This window comes from Sarcophilus harrisii, chromosome 2 (assembly GCF_902635505.1).
Source record: "Sarcophilus harrisii chromosome 2, mSarHar1.11, whole genome shotgun sequence".
NCBI lineage: Eukaryota > Metazoa > Chordata > Mammalia > Dasyuromorphia > Dasyuridae > Sarcophilus > Sarcophilus harrisii.
The window spans coordinates 199,964,573-199,980,278 of record NC_045427.1 but is presented as its reverse complement, the minus strand read 5'-3'; the positions used below and the strand labels follow the sequence as shown (position 1 = coordinate 199,980,278).

Below are 15,706 nucleotides of genomic sequence, written 5' to 3'. Positions count from 1 at the left end.
CAATTTATAAGAACAAAGAATAGTTTACCTCTAAGACCTGTGTAGAAGAAAGGATTTTGTGGCCAAAGAAGAACTAGAATACATTTTGAAATGCAAAATATACAAACAAAACTAATGCAGATAAAATTACAAGTGCAACAGTAAACTGGGGTGGGGGGGGAATTTACATTAAAAAGTTCTGATAAAGGCCTCATTTCTAAAATAGACAGAGAATTGACCCAAATTTATAAGGATAAAAGCCATTCTCCAATTGACAAATGGTCAGAAAATTGTACAATTTTCAGATGAAGAAATTAAAACTTTCTCTAATTGTGTGAAAAAATTCTCTAAATCATTATTTATCTGAGGAATATAAATTAAAACAATTCTGAGGTGCCTCCTCATACTATCAGATTAGCTAAAATGATAGGAAAAGATATTGAAAAATATTGGAATGGACTGTGGGGCAACAAGCACTAATGCATTGTTGGTGGACTTGGGAAATGATCCAACCATTCTGGTGAGCTATTCAGAACTATGCCCAAAAAGTTAAAAAAAAATGTGCATATTTTTTGATCCAGCAAGCTACTACTGGGTCTATATCCCAAAAGAGGGGGGAAGACTGATGTATAAAAATATTTGAAATAGTTTTGTTTTTTTTTTGTTTTGTTTTGTTTTGTGATGGCAAATAATTAGAAAATGAGAAGATGTCAATCAGTTGGGAAATGATTGAAAAATTTATAGTTTATAAAAGTAATGGGATATTATTGTTCTACAAAAAAAATAATGAACAGGCTGATTTAAGAAAAGCTTGAAAATATTTACATGAAGTGATGCTGATTAAAGTAAGTAGAAACAAGAAGATATTGTACACAGCAACAAGATTATGTAATGAGATATAATAGACTTGGTTCTTGTCAGCAGTTCATTGATCCAAGGCAATTCCAATAATGTTTGGATGGAAAATGCCATCCATATCCAGAGATAGAACCATGTTGATTGAACATATATCAACACATACTATTTTCATCTTTTCTTTTCCTTTTTTTCTCATGTTTTTTCTCTTTTGTCCAGATTTTTATCTTCCAAGGTGACTCATATGGAAATATATAAGAAATGAATATGCATAATTTAAATAAATAAAATCAAACCAAAAAAAGTCTTTAAAAATCAAGTGAAAGATATTGAGGATTTTTAAAAAAAATAATAATCCAAAAAAATTAAAATTATTAAAATAAAGTTAACCAACTAGAAAAGAAAATTTGGCATTTTAAGAAAGAAAATACCTCTATGAAAATTATAACTGGGCAAGAGGAAGCCAGTGAAGTTATAAGAAAACAAGAAATAAAAAATAAAAATATAAAGAATGAAAAAATAGAAAAGAATGTGATCCAGCTCAGAAAAAATTACAACTGAATTAGAAAAGAGCTAAAGATAAAATAAAAGAATAATTGGACTTCCTGAAAGCTATGACCAAAAAACAGAACCTTGACACAATAAAACTAAAAAATAATTAAAGAAAAATATTCAGAATAACAGGGGAAAGTTTAAATAGAAAAAAATCCGCTGATTACTATTTAATAAAGATCCTCCAAGGTAAACATAGAGGAATATCATTACTAAATTTCAAACCCCCCAGATCAAAGCAAAAACATTTACAAGCAATAAGAACAAAACAAATCAAATATTCTGGAACTACAATTAGAATTGCCCAAGACCTATTAGAAGCTACAGTAAAAGTTTGCAGGTCTTGGAATACTACATATCAATAATCAAAAGAACTAGGTTTTTGACTAAAAATATTATATCCATCAAAATTAAAAATATAATGTTGAAGAAAGTAAATGGATATTTAATGAACTGTCAGATGTATAGGATTTTGTCACCAAAAAATCCTGAATTCAGCAGAAAATTTGACATGTTAAAGCCAACAGCAAAGATTAATTTCAAGCAACTCAATAAGGACAAACTGTGTTTTATATGTATAAATGTAAATTATATGTCTAGGATTGTCATTAGTAATTGTGCATTACAAAAGAAATATTAGAGTAAAGCTGAGTATGATATGACTCAAATTTGTGTAGCAAAATTGTGTAGGAAAAGGTAAAAACAGTAATTATGCCATTTGAGTGAGATATCAGAACAAAAAGTGACAAAAGATTTAGATAAAGGAGGAGGGCTGGTAATTCTGAAACCTTACTCACATTGGGAATGCATTAAAGAGATAATAATACATACATATACACACATATATGTACACACACATACACACATTCACACATATATGTCCAGAAGCCATAAGACCCACCAAAATTTATAAAGAAATAAGAGGGATTGAATAGGATGTGGGGTATAGAAGAGTTTGAAGATTAATGGGAGTGGGATATGGTGTTCATATTAATGGGAATGGTATAAAGAGGGAGAGGAATGGTGAAGAGAAAAGATAAGAAAGGGGTCCTGTAAGGCAAGATCGAATGTAGAAATAAAATATAAAAGGTATCAAGAATAAAAAAACAAGAGATATAAGCAAATACAATCACAGCAATCAAGAGTAGAATTCATCAGGAAAGAAAAGGTAAAGGTAGTTATCATTGATCTCAAACTCAAAGTTTAAAAAAGTTTTAATCAAGAGAGAAGTCTATATTATATGTCAGCTATATTAATATTGTTTTAGATTTATGTGGTTGTCTGCATATTTGTGTATGTTTATACATGTGTGTGTGTATATATATGTGTGTGTGTGTATGTGTACATGCATATTTATATGTGCACAAATTTATCTGTTTATATGTGTGTAGGTAGGTATTTATACACTTGTATATACATATATGTGTGTGTGTGTGTATGTGTGTGTTTATTTATACATAAATATATCTGTGCTTAATTCGAGCCTTCCTGGAGTAGGTGGGAAGAGAGGAAAGGAAAAACAAGTATAAAGTAAGAAATACCTAGCAGAGAATAAAAGAAAATCTACAAGGAGGCAAAGAATAGAGAGTTCTGAATACAATGTCTTCTATTATTACATATGCTTTCTTGAAACGGAAATTTATTGATACATATTTTGAATTCTCCCTTATGTTGTGCTGAGTACATGACAATATTGGTTTATTTTTATTTTTCTGTCTTTTTTTCTATTTTTTATTTGTTTTAAATAAGTACAAAAATCAATGTTTAGACTCTTTAAAATTAGTCTCTAACTTCTGTTTTGTTATCGAGACATCATCTTTCTTCTAGTCACCCATATTTTGAAATTTATTCATGCTAAATCTTCCTTTGTCCTCATTCCTGATATCCAATTAATTACATAGAAAAATATGCTATTGATTCAGCTGCACAATCTCTCTAAAGCCATTGCTTCCTTTTTCTTGCCCCCTGTTAACACATTCCTTCTAGATTTCATTGCTTTTTGCTTATATTTTTACAATCTTCTGATTCCCATGACATAAATGATTCCAACTTCTCCCTTTTGTGCTATCAGTATATTTGAGAGAGTACCAAAGAATTTAAAGTTGGAGAGGATATAAGAGATATTACCAAGTAACTACAACACTTAGTCTGACCAATCAATAAAATAATAAATCAAGACCTAATTTTTAGGGCTTGCTGATTTAAACTCAGGTCCTTCTGATTTCAAAGCTAATTTTTATCTAGCGCACCATCTAGCTGTCCCTCTGATTTTTTCTTAAAATTTTATGTTTTAATTCACTTCCAAATTCTCTCCCTTCCTCCACTCTCCACCCACTGACAAAGCAAGAAGTAAGATGCCTATTATCATATATGAAATCATAAAGAAATATATCAGCATCAACCATATTGCAAATAAAGAAGAAAAATAAACCAATGGAAAATACACTTCAATGCATTCAGAGTTCTTCAGTTGTTTCTTAGAAGGTAAATAGCATTTCTAATCACAAGTCCTTTGGAATTTTCTTGGATGAGTTAGTTGAGCAGCATAGCTAAACAACTTGGTTTTGGTTACAGTATTGCTATTATTATATTCAATGTTCTGATTCTAGTTCTGATCATTTCACTTTGCACAAATTCATAAAAATCATTCCATGTTTTTTCTGAAACCATCTGTTTCAACATGTCTTATAACACAATGATATGCTATCATCATATACCACAACTTAGTCATTCTTCAATTAATGGACATTCCTTCAGTTTCTAATTCTTTTCTACCACAAAAAGAGCTGCTTTAAGGATTTTGGAATGTATGTCTCCTTTTCTATGTTTTTTTTTTGTTTGTTTGTTTGCTTTCTTTGGAGAATGGAGTTAGAAGTGATATTGCTGAAGCAAAAGGTATGAAGAGTTTTAAAACTGTAGCCATACTTTGAAATTCTCCAGAATAGTTGGATTAGTTCACAGTCAGATTAATAATGCATCAGTGTTCCATATCCCCTCCTAAATTCGTCATTTTCCTTTTCTGTCATTTGATGAATTTGAAATGGAACTAGGGTTTTTTTTTATTTGAATTTCTCAAATGATATAGAGCATTTTCACATGACTATTGATAGTCATTTATTCTTCTGAACACTACCTATTCATATCCTTTGACCACTTATGAAGGAAGGAATAGTTCATATTTTTATTAAATTTGCTTAATTTTCAAAATATTTGAAAAATGAAACCAAATTTCAATTAATTTCTCTGAAATACAATTTCTTCCTTTCTTTACAATGTTGTCTGCCTTTGTAGCTTGTGCAAAAAAATTTTCAACTTCATGTAATTAAAATTATCCATTTTGCTTTCAATGATCCTCTCTATTTCTTACTTGTCATAAAACATTTCCTTTAGTCAAAGATCTGACAAGATAATTTTTCTTTCTGTGTACTCCCAATTTCCTTATGATATCACCTGTTATGTCTAAGTAATATACAAAATCACTTTGAGTTTATCCTGGTATATAGTGTGAGATTTTGATCTATGCCTAGTTTCTGCCAGACTTCATTTCAGATTTCCAAGGAGTTTTTGTCAAATAGTAAATTCTTACCTTAATATTTGGGTTTATAAAAATATTTGTTTACTGTGTTAATTTATTTCTGTGTATTGTATATGTAATATATTTCGTTGATCAATCACTCTTTCTTATCCAGTAGCAGATTTGTTTTTAATGATTGCAATTTTGTGTTACTAGTTTGAAATCTATTTAGTGCTAGGCCTCTCTTTGATTTCCTTGCTATTCTTGATTTTTCTTCCTCCAAATGAATTTTTTACCATTTTTATAACTCTATAAAGTGATTCTTTGGCAGTTTTATTGGTATAATGCTGAATTTAGGTGTGGTCTTTTTTTTAAGTATAAATGCTCGTACTGAAAATATAACAATATGTATTTCTGAGTTAGTTGGTGCTACTCAAGCACATTCCTGAACAAAACAAGTTATAAGAACAACTTATAATACAACTGAAATATACTACGTAATAAAATTAAGAGAAGATTATGTAAGATGAAATGGTGATATAAGCCAAATCATGGAGATACTTTAAAGCATCATGACTTAAGAGTTTGAACTTTAAATAACGGAGAGCCATTAAGTGCTTTTGACTACTGTAGTTCATTAGAAAGATGCACATATGTTAAAAAGAAGAAGATTTGAATGTGGATACAGAGATCTAAGGGAGAATCTAGGCTCTTACTTTCTACCTCTAGAGTCCAGGATAAATCCCTTGACCTCTGAAATTTCTTCATTTACAAAATAAAATTATGATCTCCATCCCAATATGCAGTGTTAAAATTAAGGTGTTGACTAGGGTTTTTCCCAAGGTAATAACATTTGGAAGGGCAGGCATTCTTTTCCATATCAATTTAGAAACTATGTAGCCACCTTCACACAACGAAAAGGCAGACCCAGGAGAAGGATGAGAGAAGCAGGATTCCTAGTTATGGCACTATTTATATAGTACATTTTATTTGATATTGTCCTTCCCCCTACTCAATTCACTTTCAAATTCCTCAAATGCTTTGGTGACAAGAGAAAATAAACAATAGCTTATATTGCTGGAGTGGGACAATAACTCAATTATTATATCATATATACCAGACTGGAATGCCATTTTTTAATCTAAAGAATAAGACATTATGATCCAAAGCTATATTTTTCTCATGAAGTTTTTTAAAGTTTTTCTTCGGGTCCAGTTACTGACCTTGTATTCAGTTTTGGAAAAGGTCTCAGAATTATTTCACCCCTGCAACTTAATTATGTCTCCTAGGGCAGAATAAATCAGTTAAAATTTCCTTCCCCCCCCCATTTTGCAGTAACTTTATTAAAAGCTACTTCTTCAATAAAGAGTCCCAATGCTGTAGTAAGCATTTTTATGATTCAAAAAGTAGTTCAGCAGAGCAGTCTAACTCCCATCAACCAAAGCACTTTAGAAATAAGTGTCAAGCTGATAAAATTGTTTTAAGCATTGGATGAATTAAGGGTAGACACACATAATTTTAGATTACATTCTTACCATAAATTTCCAACCCTGTTAGTATTCTCAGTGGACAAGATCAGAGGGCAGTGACAAGTAGCTGCTTTAAATACAAGACTTTCCATTTCATTAAATTTCCTCTTAACAGACTTCAGCAATGGGGATGAATTAAGATGAGTCCTAGCACATAGCAACTCCCCCAATAAGTGTTTGTTCAAAATAAAATGCTTTTCATTTATTACTTCCCTAAACTTAAAAAAATACTGTGCTTCTTACTTAGTTCCCTGGAAGGAAATTTAAAGTCATGAACTATACATACATATCTATATCTATATATACATGTGTGTATATATCTATATCTATATATTTAACAGCATAAGAGGAATATGTAATTATTTTTACCAATAACCACAGACCTCTGAGTATGCTATAGAATAAGGTATTTGCCTGGTTTCACAGGATAGCACTTCTTCACCTCTATGGTTTATGTGTTTGAAAGATAATTTTAAAAAATGATTTTTAAAATGAATTTTAAATGATGCTATTTTTATTGGGAAAAATGAGGCTTCAGAATGAAGTTGAATAATAAGAATAAATAAGAGTAGGTTCCCAAAACTACTCCCAGCCTGCCTGTGTTAATTACCTTCACTAGAATTCTTGCTCTCCAGCCCCAAAGCAGACAAATGAAGGCAATGAAAATTAATTAATTTCCTTAGATATGGTGTTGAAAAATAAATCATCCACCCATTTTGGCCAGGAAGGAATCTTGAAAGTTTTGTAGCCCAACCAGTTCATTTTACAGATGAGGAAACACAAACAGTAAATAGAACCAGGAGCTGAACTCCAGTTCTCTAACTCCAAACCCAATGACCTTTAAAAAAAACAAACTATATAACCTTGAAGAAATTATCTAATAACTTTGGACCTAAATTTCCTCATCTGTAAAATAAAAGATTTGGGATAGCTAATTTTTTATACTTCTAAAAGATTCTATATTTGGCACATGTGTGTGTGTGTGTGTGTGTGCGTGTGCGTGTATTACTGCATAACATTACTCTGTTGCTATAGATAGCCATTAAATTTATGCCAATGTTGGTCATCTTTAGAAAGCCAAAAAATGGAATCTTTCTTAAAATGATAAGTTGCATCTAACTAAAACCACAAACAAGCACTATTTATAAAAGGGATAAAATAAATGTCTTCCCATAGATCATGAGTGAAATAAGGTTATCTATGATTACCAATGTTAATTTGTATTGTACTAGAAATGCTAGCTATAACAATAAGACCAAAAAGAAAAAAAAGAAAATGAAAACTGAAAAACTAAAAATAAGAAATAAGGAAACAAAACTATCCCTCTTTGCATATGATATTATATTATACTTAGGGAACCCTAGAGATCAACTAATATGGTAGTTGAAACCACTTTTTGCAGATTATATGATGATATATTTAGAGACTCCTAGAAAACTATTAAAAAACTTACAGAAAACAATTCACAGCTTTAGCAAAGTTTCAAGATATAAAATAATTCCTCATAAATTATCAGCATTTCTATATACCACTGACAAAGCCTATCATCAAGAGCTAGAAAGAGAAATTCCATTTAAAATTAGTGTAAACAAAATAAAATATTTGGGGTCTATCTGTCAAGACAATCTTAAGAACTATATAAAAACAATTACAAAACACTTCTCACACAAATAAAGGAAGACATAAACAACTGGGAAAATATCAATTGTTCATGGCTAGGCTGAACTAATATAATTAAAATGACAATTCTGCCTAAATTGGTCTACTTGTTCAGTGCCATACCAATAAAACTGTCAAATATTATATTATAGAACTAGAAAAAAAATAATAACAAGATTCATCTGGAAGAATAGAAAATTAAGAAGATCAAGGGAATTAGTGAAAAAAAAATTAAAAGCATGGTGGTTTAGCAGTACCAAATATAAAACTATATTATAAAGCAGTGATAATCAAAACCATTTGGTCCTGGTTAAGAAATAGAGTAGTGGATCAGTGGAATCGATTTGATACATACTACATAATAATGCCTATAGCAATCTAGTATTGTATAAACCCTCAAACTCTAGTTTCTAGAATAAGAAATCATTATTTGACAAAAATTGCTGAGAAAATTGAAAAATAATGTCATAATAATTGTACACAATAACAGCAAGGATATGTGATGACCAACTCTGAAAGCCTCAGTTCTTCTTAGTAGTTCAGTGATACAAAGCAATCCCCATAGACTTTGGACAGAAAATGCCATCTACAACCAGGAGAAAAAAAAAAAACTAAGAAGACGAAATGTAAATTAACATATGCTATGTTCACTACTTTTTTTCTATTTTTAAATCTCTTCCATGGTTTTTCCCTTTTGCTTTGATTTTTCTTTCCCAGCATGGTTCATAAAGGAATATATATTAAAAATAAAAAAACTTACTATAATAAAAAAAGGAGGCTGAGATCATAGACTTCTTCTTGGCATTTTCATTGAAAGATGAGGTTCTCAGAGGCTAAAATATTTGTTGAAAGAATTCACTATTACCTAATGAAAGACACCCCAAAATGAAAATTCCAAGGAATATCATATCTAAATTTCAGAATTATCAAATCAAGGAGAAACTATTACAAGTAATCAGAAAAAAAAATTCAAATATCAAGGAGCCACAATCAGAATAATCCAGGACCTAGAAGCTTCCACTTTAAAGCATAGAAGGGCCTGGAACATGGTATTCTGCAGAACAAAGGAACTTGGATTGCAGCTAAGAATCAACTATCTAACAAAATCAAGCATTATCTTTCAAAATGGATAGAGAAAAATGGACATTCAATGAAATGGGTGGATTCCATTTATTTCTGATGAAAAGTCCAGAGCTGAACAGAAAATCTGATCTTCCAATTTAGAACTCAAGAGAAGCATAAAAAGATAAAAAGAAAAAAAAAACATAACTTTGTTTTAAAAGTTTAAAAGTTCATATCCTTATATGGGAAATGATGTTTAACTATTGAGAACTTTGTCTGGGTATATTTGGAGGGTGTAGGTATAATTTGATTTTATTTTGATGGGAAAAAAAAGAAACTAGATAGGGAATGGGGATTGTACTGGAAGAAAAGAACAATGGAGGTAAAATGGGGTAAATTACTTCTCATGAAGAGGCAAAAAAGGATTATTCAAATTGAGAGAAAGAAGGGAAGGTAATAAATATTGCATGAATTTTACTTTCTTCAGAGAATATCAGTCATATTTTGCTCACAGAGAAACTAGCCTTACCCTAAAGGAAAATAAAAGAGAAAAGGGGAAAGAAAAGAAGGGTAATAAAAAGGAGAACAGAAGTAGAAGGGGAAAGGGATTAAAAAGGGGGAGGGGCTGTAAAATGGGATGACTGTTTCAGGAGAGACTGGTTCAGGAAGGTGGTGGTCAGAAGCCAAACACTGAGGAGGAGAGTAAAAGGAAAAGGAAAGAGAAAAGTTAACTTGGGGAAAATAAGATAGGAAATACAGAGCTGGTAATTTCAGATGTAAATATAAATGGGAGGAACTCTTCGATAAAATGGAAATAGATCGCAGACTGGATTAAAAGCCAGAATCATACAATATGTTGTTGACAATTAAATTTTACAAATTTAAAAGACAGTGATAAATACAGAGTGAAAGTAAAAGGCCTGATTATGATTATGCTTCAGCTGAAAAAAAAAAAAAAAAAAAACCGGAGGTAGTGATCCTGATCTCAGATCAAATAAAAGCAAAAATAGATCTAATTAAAAGAGAAAAGGAAACTACATTTTGCTAAAAATTACCATAGACTATGAAGTAATATGAATACTAAACATGTATGAATCAAGTGGTATAGCATCCCAAATCCTAGAGAAGTTAAAAGGGCTAGAAGAAGAAATAGAACTCAAATAGTAGGGGATTTCAACCTTGCTCTCTCAAAACTAAATAAATCAAATGACAAATAATAAAGGCAAAAAAAGGAAGCAAATAGAATTTTAGAAAAGAAAGATGAAGTTCTGAAGACCTGCCTGTGCAGAAACAAACTAGAGTTGGGCAATGGACCAAGTTCAAAGCTTTTCATGGCCACTGGTGATTCCAATGACTATGTTGACCTAGGTGTCAAATTTTCCAAAGAAGTGCCCAGGTACTCATGGTGCTATTATTCTGGCCAAGTTTTCCATCACTCCTCCAAGATGTGACTAATGAGGAAACAAGATAAACAAGCTTCAAACAATGCCTTGGATGGTCACTGGGCATTGTGGAGCAGTTATGGTGTGCCTCATCCCCGCCCCTAGAGGTACCAGCATTGTTTTAGATCCTATGTGTAAGAAACTCCTGATGATGGCTGGAATTGATGACTACTACACTTGTGCAAAAAGCTGTACTACCACTGTGGACAGCTTTGCTAAAGCTAGCTTTGATGCCATCTCCAAAACATATTGTTATCTAACCCCAGACCAATGGAAGGAGACTTCACTAAGTCTCTCTCTATTATGAATTTACTGACCATCTTGGGAAGACTCACCTTCATGTGTCTGTCCAAAGGATCCAGGCAGCAGCTGTGGCAACCACAAAGACATTTTTTACAAACAAGGAGTAAATTGAACTATATGCATTAAAAAATAATAATTTCAGATAATATAAAGTGCTTGTGAATCTACCTTCCAAGACAAGTAGAAAACCAAAGGACTACATGGACACAATTAAAAAAAAAACTTCATACAAAAAGTACAGGTATAAACACTTGGACTAATATTAGTAGTTCATGAGTAGACTGAAGTAATAATTTTAAAAATTTCAATTCTATCTAAACTAATTTGCTTATCTTGTGCCATACCAATAACACTACCATAAATAAATGTGTAGAGCTAGAAAAAGATAATAAAATTTATCTAGAACAATAAAAGGCCAAGAATATCAAAGAACTTAATGAGAAAATGTAAAGAAAGGATATCTAAGATGTTAGGGCACTCTGTCACATCTGTTACCCTGTTAATCAACTGGGTTGATTTGACTGGTCTAGCTACCTAGACTACCTAGATGTCACTCCTGAACCTGTGGGCTTGGTTGAAGAGGACAAACTTCCCCAATAGAGGCATACTATTCCTCAGTCAAGGGTATGTGAATAGCTTGCTAGCACAAGCTCCCAAGAAAAATAATCTAGCACTATTTAAAACTATATTACAGGTTTGTAACTCTATTGCAAAGCATTTATTATCAAAACAATATTTTACCACTAAGAGACAGAATGGTGCATCACTGGAATATATTAGAGACACAATACCAAATTGCCCTCACATCATAGACTACTTTTCTTCACATTTTCCTTTGATATACTTAGCCTTTTATTGTTCCATATAGGTAACTGAGTCAAGTTTATAAAAAAACTTTCATTCCCCAAAATGGTACTGGTGAAATTATGGGAACAGGGAACTTTCAGAAGAAATCAAAGCTATCTGGAGTCATGAAAAAATTCTCTAAATAACTATTGATTAGAGAAATGCAAGTAAAAACAACTCTGAGATATCACTTCATATAAATCAGATTGATTAATGTTACAGAAAAAGAAAATGACATATGCTGTAGGGGATGTTGAAAAACAGGGACACTAATGCATTATTGATGGAGTTGTGAATTGTTCCAACCATTTTGTGATACTTTGGAATTATGCCCAAAGATCTCTAAAATTCTATATACTTTTTGATCCAGTAATAATAATCCTAAATCTCTTTCTCAAGAATATCAAAAGAAAAGGACCTACATGTACAAAAATATATATAATAGCTTTTTTTGTTAAGGTAAATAAGTTTAAACTGAGAGAATTCCTTCAATTGAGAAATGTCTAAACAAGTTGTGGTATATGATTGTGATAAAATACTATTCTTTTATAAGAAATATGAGCAGAATGGTTTTAGAAAAACTTGGAAAGTCTTATATGAAGCGATACAAAGTGAAGTGAGAAGAACCTGAAGAAAATTGCACAAAATGGCAGCAATATTTTAAGAATAATCAACTGTGAAGACTTTGCTATTCTGTCCAATAAAAATGATTCAAGACAATTTCAAAGCACCTGTAATTAAAGATACAATCCATTTGCAGAGGAAGAACGATCAATTCTGGCTGCAAATTGAAGAATACTTTTAAGATTTTCTTTTTTTTCTTGCTTTTTAAATGTCTTTTGTTTGTAATATGGAAATATGTTTTGGAGGATTTGATATCATATCACCTACTTTCTAAATGGGTGGATGAGGAGGGGAAGATAGTTTTTATAAATGAATATTAAACATAACCCTAAATTCGCACACTTTTACTGCTTCATCTATGATCTTATACAATGAACAGGAATTTCTTTTGTAAGCTAGAATTCATAAATGGGTGTGTTAACTTCTTACTTTCCTATAAGACAGAAGCTGTTTATTCATTTTGGGTTGTTATTTTTTATGTTTTTATAAAGCTTTGTCTTTTCTTTTCCTTAATTAGAGCTTTTGATTTACAAAACATATACATGAGTAATTTTTTCATCATTGACCCTTGCAAAACCTTTTGTTCCAAATTTCCCACTCCTTCCCCCCACACCCTCCCCTAGGTGGGAGGTAGTCTAATACATGTTAAATATGTTTAAAATACTTGTTAAATGCAATATATGTATACATATTTATACAGTTTTCTTGCTTCACAGGAAAAATCAGATCAAGGAGAAAGAAAAAGACAAACTGAAAAAGAAAACAAAATGCAAGAAAATAACAACAGAGAGAGTGAGAATGCTATGCTGTGGTCCATACTCATTTCTCGTGGTTCTCTTTTTGGGTGTAGATGGCTGTCTTCATCACTGAACAAGTGAAACTGTTTTGAGTTATCTCATTGTTGAAGAGAGTCATGTCCATCAGAATTGACTGTCTCATTGTTACCACATATAATGATTGTGGAATCTTTACCAAGTGTTAACATTGGAGTTGATAGAGACAGTAATTATATAATTTAGCATGGTTCAATATGATTGATTTGATTTTAGAAGGAGATATTTTGGGCCAGAACTTGAAACAAGGTACTAAGTACAACTGATAGAAACGATGCTTGTGTTCACACCTTTAGAGAGCTCATAAATATCTAAGTACTCAATGGAGTTCACACGTTTGGGAGATTTCAGGGCTTAGTATGGCTTAGTATGAGATATCCGAATTCACACCTCCCTTAGGGCCAGAGAGCACTCTGGGAGATAACCCAGAATCCCTCTCTCTCCAGAAGGAGGAGTTTCTTTTTGGGAGATCATATATATATACAGGAAGCTCTTAGAGCTTGAAAGAGTTTTCTTGGGAACATTGACTGGGGTCAGAGAGGAGCATTGTGGAAGGAATTTCTCTGGAACATTGACTGGGGTCGGAGAGGAGCACTCTGGGAGGGGCCCACAAGCCCCATCTTCGAGGCAAGAGTTCATTGCATTTTCCAACTTGGTGCTGGCTGGAGTCAGAAGGACAAACCTTTGGATTTGGAGACATTTGGAGGGAGCTCTTGGAACCAAGCAGAGAGATAGGCCTGAGCTAACCAGGCTATATTAAAGGACACAATAAAAGATCTGAACTTTTATCACCTGTCTGTGTTTTGGAAAAAGAACACCAACAAATGATCTCCTGGTTCTTCTCATTTCAATTAGAATCAGTTCATGTAGGTCACTCCAAGCCTCTCTGAAATCATCCTGTTGGGCATTTCTTACAGAACAATAATATTCAATAGCATTCATATACCATAATTTATTCATCCATCCTCCAAATGATGGGCATCCCCTCTGTTTCCAGTTTCTTGCCACTACAAAAAGGGCTGCCACAAACATTTTTGCACATGTGGGTCCCTTTCCTCCTTAAAGATCTCTTTGGGATCCAATCCCAGTAGAAACACTGCTGGATCAAAGAATATTCACATTTTGATAACTTTTTGAGCATAATTCCAAATTTCTCTCCAGAATGGTTGGATCCCTTCACAGTTCCACCAACAAAGTATTAGTGTCCCAGCTTTCCCACATTCCCTCCAACATTAGTCATTATTGTTTCCTATCATCTTAGCCAATCTGACAGATATCTCAGAGTTGTCTTAATTTGCATTTATCTGATGAATAGTCATTTGGAGACCCTTTTCATGTGACTAGAAATAGTTTCAATTTCTTTATTTGAAAATTGTCTGTTCATATCCTTTGACCATTTATCAATAGGAGAATGGCTTAATTTCTTATAAATTTGAGTCAATTCTCTATGCAATTTGGAAATGAGGCCTTATCAGAACCTTTGACTGTAAAAATGATTTCCCAACTTATTGCTTCCCTTCTAATCTTATCTGCATTACTTTTGTTTGTACAAAACCTTTTTAATTTAATATAATCAAAATTATCTATTTTGTGATCAGTAATGTTCTTTAGTTCTTCTTTGGTCATAAATTCATTAATGTTCCACAGATCTGAGAGGTAAACTATCCTATGTTCTTCTAATTTGTTTATAATATCATTCTTTCTGTCTTGATCATGAACCCATTTTGATCCTTTTCTTGATGTATGGTGTTAAGTGTGGATCTATGCCTAGTTTCTGCCATACTAGTTTCCAATTTTCCTAACAGTTTTTGTGAAATAGTAAATTCTTATCCCCAAAACTGGGGTCTTTGGGATTGTCAAATACTAGATTGCTATAGTCATTTACTATTTTGTACTGTGAACCTAACGTATTACACTGATCAACTTCTCTATTTCTTAGCCACTAACAAATGGTTTTTATGGCCACTGTTTTATAATATAGTTTTAGATCTGGTACAGCTAGCCCCCCTTCATTTGCTTCTGTCTTTAATAATTCCGTTGAAATTCATGATCTTTTGTTCTTCAAGATGAATTTTGTTGTTTTTTTTCCTATGTCAGTAAAATAGTTTCTTGGGACTCGTGATTGGTATAGCATTAAATAAATAGATTAGTTTAGGCAGTATTGTCATCTTTATTATATTTGCTTGACCTATGCAAGAGCACTTGATATTTTTCCAATTGCTTAGATCTGACTTTATTTGTGTGGAAAATGTTTTGTAGTTTTGCTCATGTAGTTGTTGACCCTCTCTTGGCAGATAGATTCCCAAAGATATTATCCTATCGACAATTATTTTAAATGAAATTTCTCTTTATATGTCTTGCTGTTAGATTTTGCTAGTGATGTATAAAAATGCTGATGATTTATGTGGACTCATTTTGTATCCTGCATCTTTGCTAAAGTTGTGGATTCCTTCTGATAGCTTTTTAGTCGTACAATATTTTGTTGTATAGTACAAAGAACTATTTCCA

General features: G+C 32.0%; 1 pseudogene; it reads left to right on the top strand.

Annotated features, from left to right (window-relative positions):
- Positions 1 to 11,002, top strand: part of LOC100915732 — a 50,217-nt pseudogene extending 39,215 nt beyond the window's left edge.
- Positions 11,003 to 15,706: the final 4,704 nt, after the last annotated feature.